Source organism: Arachis duranensis, chromosome 4, assembly GCF_000817695.3.
Source record: "Arachis duranensis cultivar V14167 chromosome 4, aradu.V14167.gnm2.J7QH, whole genome shotgun sequence".
In the NCBI taxonomy this organism is placed as follows: domain Eukaryota; kingdom Viridiplantae; phylum Streptophyta; class Magnoliopsida; order Fabales; family Fabaceae; genus Arachis; species Arachis duranensis.
In genome coordinates, this window is record NC_029775.3 from 87,897,096 (window position 1) to 87,905,333 (window position 8,238).

An 8,238-nucleotide genomic window follows, 5' to 3' on the forward strand; every position below is an offset into this window, starting at 1 on the left:
ATATATAATCTTGTATTTTTATTTAAATTAGTCAAAAATTATAAAATAAAAATAAATACATAATAATACCATGCAATATTCTTTAAATAATAAAATCCTTAAACAAAATATATTTATAGGGAACTAAAAATATTGGGATGATCATAATTGAGTATTTATACATTTCACACTAAATTAAGCATGTCCATATCAAAATATACAATAGACCACTTAAAATTTACTACTAATAAAATATGAAAAACCAAAATATTGTATCCTACATGATTATCTTCTAATAAAAGCCATAAATCTTTTGATAGCAGAGAAAAAAATGTTGACATCAAATAGAGCACCTAGAATGACCGAATTGAACATATATTGAAGCAAATTCTTGGCTTCTCCTATTGAGCGCAACTGATTCCGGCGTCCCCTGTTCATAAAGGCCCGTTCTCATTCCTTTGCCTCGGAAAGCTGAGAAGCCATTGCCACAAGTGATATTCATAAACAAAACATATAATTTTTATTCATAATGATATCAAAATCTAATACTTAAATACATAAACATGTAAACCAAAAAAACTAATTGTTGAATAATAGATAATTATAGAATTGAATAAAAGCTCATGAATCAGAACTATCTAATAAATAAAAGTGTACATCAGTTGAATAAAAGCTCTTAACAATGTGATAACTCTTCCTTTGTGATAAAAGCTCATCTTCCAAACCCACGTTTGACAATGTTCTGAAATGATAGTAAGTTAATCTCTTAACAGTAAGTAAATTCAAGTGAAGGAAGCAACTAAGTGTAATCACTAACAGTCCCATTAAATCAGCATAAGTGAGAGATTTAAATTCATTTACTGAAACAAATTTCATTATGAAAGTAGTAGGAAGCAATTGTCAACAATAGTAGAGATTTAATCTCACAAAATGAGAAATGGATAACTTATATTTCACTATGCAGAGCAATTTATCAAAAAATAGATAGCCATCTGATGAAAGGTATCAAAGTAGCTATAATTTAGGTATCAAAATAGATAACCAAACTCATTTAGTAGCTAGCCACCTGGCATGTTTGAGGATATTCACATAGAAAACAAAGTATAACAGTACAATGACATTAACTGAGAAAACAAACCTTTCGCACAACAATGAAATCACCCTTTGAAAAGCTCAACTCCTTTTCTGATTCAGCACTAAAAGAATGCATTGCTTTCAAGATGGCTGCAAAGTTACTTTGTAAGAGAAGTGTTTACTTAGCAATAAGCATTACAATAATCTCCTTTCACTCCTAATATTATATTGAATTATAAGCCAAATTATGAAGATCATTACCCAAAGTTCCATTCAGAACAGGGACCATTTCGGAGATTAACATAAAGTCTAGCTTGCTGCACTACCTTGATGAACTTAACTAAGTTTGTACCTATCCTCGAAATAATACTGAAAGATTTTGTAAGCAAATGTATGTTAGTTTTAATTTCTTTCCAATTCTTTTACAAATGAAAGAATAAAAACCCTGTAAAATTTTTGGAAAGTGAATTACTTTTCCTGGAGAAGGTTCATGGCCATTCCAAAACACATAGGTTTGAATAACATCCAACCCTCCCTCTTTAACTTTTTGAATAAGCTCTGGCCATATCTACATGCATTTCCCCATCAATGAACAATGAGAAAATACAATTAAAAGAATGATTAATAAAAGAAAAACATAATTAAGAAAGAAAGTACCTGAGGTGTGCTTCTGGGGTAGTATATAGAACCAGAAAACATAATCTTTCTCTGCCCATTAACAACAATTGCTTTGTGATCATATGTAACAGAAGCTGTCACTGCATGAACCCAGCACAAACATAACACCATTACACAAAGCTTCTTCCCACTCATCACCAAACTCTCCATTTTCTCTTCTCTTATCAACACATTCAAACTGAAAACAAAACTTGAAAAGTTGTTTCTTTTTCTATTTTTTTTTTGAGATTGAGAGGCTTTAACTATGGCATAAAGTCAAAATATTACAAGGAAATTAGGAAAATCTCCATATATGCATATCAATTTCTGTGTATAGTTCACAGTACTAGAGACTAAAAAGCACTTTGGAGGAACTGAATCTAAGGCAAGGAGATAAGGAGATTTACTGATGAGCGGATAATTTATACGTTTTTGGCATTGTTTTTAGGTAGTTTTTAGTAGGATCTAGCTACTTTTAGGGATGTTTTTATTAGTTTTATGCAAAATTTACATTTCTGGACTTTACTATGAGTTTGTGTGATTTTCTGTGATTTCAGGTATTTTCTGGCTGAAATTGAGGGACCTGAGCAAAAATCTGATTTAGGCTGAAAAAAGACTGCTGATGCTGTTGGATTCTAACATCCCTGCACTCGAAATAGATTTTCTAGAGCTACAATACTCTAAATGGGGCGCTCTCAACGGCGTTGGAAAGTAGACATTCAGAGCTTTCCAGAAATATATAATAGTCCATACTTTATTCGAGTTTAGATGATGCAAACTGGCGTTCAATGCCAGTTCCATGCTGCATTCTAGAGTAAAACGCCAGAAACACGTCACAAACCAGAGTTAAACGCCAAAAACACGTTACAACTTGGTGTTTAACTCCAAGAGAAGCCTTTGCACGTGTAAAGCGCAAGCTCAGCCCAAGCACACACCAAAGTGGGCCCCGAAAGTGGATTTCTGTATTTAGACTTATTTCTGTAAACCCTAGTAACTAGTCTAGTATAAATAGGACATTTTACTATTGTATTAGACATCTTTGGATTATTATTGGATTACCTTATGATCCTTTGATCACATTTATGGAGGGTGGCCATTCGGCCAAGCCTAGACCATCACTTATGTATTTTCAACGGTGGAGTTTCTACACACCATAGATTAAGGGTGTGGAGCTCTGCTGTACCTCGAGTTTCAATGCAATTACTACTATTTTCTATTCAATTTAGCTTATTCTTGTTCTAAGATATTCGTTGCACTTCAACATGATGAATGTGATGATTCGTGACACTCATAATCATTCTCACCTATGAACGCTTGACTGACAACCACTTCCATTCTACCTTAGACCGAGCGCATATCTCTTGGATTCCTTAATTAGAATCTTCGTGGTATAAGCTAGAATTATTGGCGGCCATTCTTGAGAATTCGGAAAGTCTAAACCTTGTCTGTGGTATTCCAAGTAGGATTCAAGGATTGAATGACTGTGACGAGTTTTAAACTCGCGATTGTTGGGCGTAGTGACAGACGCAAAAGAATCAATGGATTCTATTCCGACATGATCGAGAACCGACAGATGATTAGTCGTGCTGTGACAAGAGCATTTGGACCATTTTTTATTGAGAGGATGGGAAGTATCCATTGACAACGGTGATGCCCTACATACAGCTTGCCATGGAAAGAAGTAAGAAGGATTGGATGAAAGCAGCAGTAAAGCAGATATTCAAAAGGAACACATCATCTCCATACACTTATCTGAAATTCCTACCAATGATTTACATAAGTATCTCTATCTTTATTTTATGCCTTATTTATTATTATTTTCGAAACCTTTATAACCATTTGAATCCGCTTAACTGAGATTTACAAGATGACCAAAGCTTGCTTCATACCAACAATCTCCGTGGGATTCGACCCTTACTCACGTAAGGTATTACTTGGACGACCCAGTGCACTTGCTGTTTAGTTGTGCAAAGTTATGACAAAGTGTGATTCATGTTTGAGAGCTCTACCAAGCCTTTGGCGCCATTGTTGATGATCACAATTTCGTGCACCATTTACACTGATTTACAATGCCATAACATAAAATCTTTACTTGACTATTCTTAATGAAACCATTAAGATCCTTTATTTGCTTGTTTACTAATTTTTCTGTTCTTGTTATATATAATATACAGAGGTTGAATCTTTAACTGCAAAGTTGGAAAATGCTCTTGGAAAAGTTGAAGTGGTATGATGTAACATTGCTCTGCTACATTATCATTTTAGTTCAGTTGTATCTTTAGTGTTCTTACTACATTATGCATTATTATCTTAATCTCTTTGCTTGTTAGAATCTTCTTCCCTATCTGTACAACCAACACATTTCAGTTCTTACTGTTGCTGGTTATTTAACCTCATTTATGAAGAATATAATGTTTTGAATAACTGTCTTCTTTACGAGCATTTATCAAAAAATCTTATATCACACCTAGGCACGAAAGCTTTAAAGGAATGCTTGTTTCTGTTTTTACTAAGCTTCTAGTTTAGGTTTTAGGAACATTACCTGAGATGGATAAGAGACAATAAAAAAGACACAAAAGGAGAGAATGAAGGGCACAGACATCATTTTGGATCCTGTTTCACAAACCTCATGAATTCAATCAGCAAAATATAGCAAAATCAACAAACCCAGATGAAGCAATATGCAAAATCATAAAGCAAATTGTAAAATCAAAAAGCAAATTCTAATAAAGGAAGAAAGAATCAATACTATTCAGATTTAACATAAAATTTTCAGTACATGTCCTCTAAGTATTCCTTTTCTCTTAATCAATACTATTCAGATTTAGAATCAATATGTCATCATTCTTGTTATTTAGATTAACAACACCAACATGAACAATTAAAAGTTACACGGCAACAACACCAACAATTAAATCACAATAACAAAAAAAAACAAGAAAAAAAAATAACAAACGGAATTCAAACTCAGATGCGGGCCAGAACTCAAACCGAGATGAGGGAGAGATAGCAGTAGAGCACAGGCGACGGAACTGGAACAGACAATGTTCATGGAACAGAGGTGAAGCCAAGCGATGATAGACAAGCTGCAACAGTGCTGGAGCAGTGGGAGTGAGGACGGCGGCTGGACCAGATTCGATGATGGCGACACAGCTTGAAGACAATGATGATATCAAAGAAAAAATAAGTCAACTATATAAAAGAAAAATAAGCATGAAAGGTCACTACATCTTAAAAAAAGGTACTGGTATATACTATATATTACTAATAATGACATAATAATAGTAATGGATGCACAACTCATGTATTTCATAGCTGTCATACCTCATTAAACCAATTTGAGACAAAGCTAGTTCTTAATTTAATCATTTCATCATTTTTCTTTGAAATAGCTCTCAATATCTCTCTCCGGGGAGTGCAATCCCTTCTCTTTGTTTGACATTCCTTAATAGAATGTTGAACCAACACAGATTCTTTCTCTATCCCTGTTCAGTAGAGACAATGGGCTCCTTAAAAACTATTAAGGTTACATTTGGATTTAGTCTCAGAAATAAAAATACAGAGAAAACAGACAAGCTGTATATTAAATCACAGTTCACAAACCCTAAAATACCACACATCTTCATCAACAATAGCATGCATGTTATCAAATTACAGTTTACAAACCCATATTTCACAAATTAAAACCCCCAAATTAAAACCCCTAAAATAGGAACCTTAAGCCTCTGAAATTTCAGAACCAAATAGAAATCAATACATACCTATTCAATGATGTGAGCACAGCGAAGACGATGATGAGAAGCACGGAGATGACGATGGTGAGAGTGGCGCAGCGATGATGGTGAGGGCGGCACAGCGACGATCAGTGCAAGTGATAGGGAAGAGGAGTGTCGGTCAGTAGTGCAGCAATGTGGAGAGTGGTGAGTGCTGGTGAGTGGTGAGTGGGGGGCGACGACGGTCAATGGCGAGAGTGAGAGGGTTTCTTCTTGTAGTGAGAGGGTCAATGGCGAGAGTGAGAGGGTCAATGATGAGATCGAGAGTGAGAGGGTCAATGGCGAGAGTGAAGAGAGTGAGTGGAGGCGACAATGGTGATCTTTGGAGCCAGCAGGCAGGGTTTCTTCCTTCGCGATGGTGACTTTGGAGGGAATGAGGGGCGACGAGGGTTTACGAAAGTAGAGGAAGGTATTTTGGAGGTGAGTGAGATTTGGAGGGAATGAATAAAAATTTTACAAAGTGTTATTAGTTTGCTTTCAGGAAAAAGAGGGAAAAAATTTACTAAGTGATAAATTTTTTTTCTCTAGATACATTGGGCATCACTTTCAAAATGCACCCAAAACTTAACAAATAGGCTACCCTTTAAAAGCGTCTCCTTTGATACGAAAAGTGAACCTATAGATATCAACCTACGGCTACGCTTTATAAGTGATTTCTATAATACCTAAAGCTATGCTTTTTAAATGATGCCGCATTTGTGTATCCTTTTCTCTTATAAAAAGGCAACAGGGAGAAAAGCGTAGCCTATTCTATAAATAGGCTACGCTTTTCAAATGTAGCTTAAAAAAAGTGTGGCTGAATGTGTATTTTTCTTGTAGTGCATAAAAGGGTAATCTATCTTAGGAAATTTCTACTATAATCAACCACTGATATCCCACAACCTTCACCAATCAATCCGCCATGCGATCCCACGCCTTCCGTACCTCCTTAACTCCAGTAAAGCACAAGTATATATAATACAAGTAAAACACAAGTAGGGGCATATACAGCAATTAATACAAGTAGCAATTTGACATGTTTAACAGATAGGGAGAAACAATATCAAGTCGGCAAAGCATACAAACAGGTAGAAAATGCATATGATGAATGCGCGCCCTACTGCCTGTGATATCACATTGTCGGTTCAACTGCCAACCCGACACATCTCCATGGAGATGTTGCCCTTCGGATTCATGGTGTGGGTGCCCCCGAGATATAGTGCTCGGATCACTATCCAAGATTTTGCGCCTGTACGCTCTGATGATCCAAAGGGATGCGAGCGGGATCTATTGCCTCCGACCTCACATCTAAGCACAAGCGAGATGAACTATTGCCCTTACGCCGTCGCCGCTACCTCGACAGGCGGGATCCAACCTCGGCCCCTGCCGGGTGCATAACGTCTCATAATTTCAATAAAAAGTAGTACAGTGGTTTTCAAAACATTTTTAGCACAAGATGGATCCATCACTTCATTCAGAGTCCTCGGCTCTTTTCAACCACTGTTCCTTCACCTCTCAGTTCCTTGATTTCGCATCTCATTTATCAACCATTCATCACGCATCATCAAGCCTTCCCCAAAACAACAGAAACCTAGTACTCCATTTGCTAACTTTTTCCAAATAATAGTGTCTAAAACCCTTGAGCCATTTCCAATGTTTGAACACCCAAAAATATGCCCAAAAGTCTTAAAAAGGTGTCATAGAAGCTTACAACCTCGTCGGAAAGGTGAAATAGTTGAAAACAAAACAAAATTTGAGAAACAGGGCGTGTGCGTCCGCACAGAGGTATGCGTGCGCACGCCCAGGAAATTTTAGAAGTGTGCGTACGCACAGGGGTGTGCGTACACACAGATGTCAAAACCTAAAAGGGTATGTTCACTCGCACAACCTGTGCGAGCGCCCCCAACAGACTGGCCTCCCCAATGTGTGTGTGCGCACAGGTCTGTGCGTACACACAGGTTGCAATTTCCCCTTGGTGTGCGCGCGCTCAAGCTGTGCCAACGCTGCAAGCAGATTGCCTGCCTCTGCGTGTATGGACGCACAGGTCTGTGCGTGTGCACAGGTCACAATTTTCACAGAGTGTGCGTGCGCACAAGGCTGTGCGTGCGCACATTTCAGAAAATTAAGAATTCTGTAACTTTGCAGAATTTCAAATTTTCAACACTAACTTTGAATGATCATAACTTCCTCTACAAGATTCCAAATTTTACAAACTTTATATCGATTTAAAGGGTTTTCTAAGATCTTCAATTTTAGATAAGTTCTAATCAATTTTGAAAACCGAGGCAAGATTTATGATCAGAAAAAGTTCACCAAAATTCAACTTTTACCCAAAATCATAATTTCCTCAATTCCTTCATAAAACCCAACCAAACCAACCCAAACCATTCCAAACTCCAACACTCATTAAAATCAAAACTCTATGACATTTAACACCAAGTTACCACATTTTTCCTTCATTGTCCATCATTCACAACATCAACATTACTATATCTCATATATCAAACTTCATCAACAATTTTCCAACTATAATACCAATCAATCAACACCAACATCACATTTATCAACATAATCCACCACTCAACTTCACAAGTCATTCATCCTCATCATATCACTATTAATCATCATTATCAACTCAAAATTCATCATTTCATCAATCATCATCATATAATAACATCCAACAATTTATCAACTATTCAAATCCAATCCTATCCTATGGGTCACTAGCTTAAGTGTCCATGAATATTATATACTACATAGAGGAAACCGAAACTAT

The 8,238-nt window shown here is 36.5% G+C and overlaps 1 non-coding gene across 1 annotated transcript; it reads right to left on the reverse strand.

Moving 5' to 3' along the window:
* Positions 1-1,336: 1,336 nt before the first annotated feature.
* Positions 1,337-1,814, reverse strand: LOC107485070 (uncharacterized). Its single transcript, XR_008008175.1, has 3 exons — positions 1,711-1,814; positions 1,526-1,621; positions 1,337-1,422 (listed from the first exon to the last, which is right to left on the reverse strand). It is a non-coding gene; the product is annotated as an uncharacterized LOC107485070 (transcript).
* Between the last annotated feature and the right edge of the window lie 6,424 nt (positions 1,815-8,238).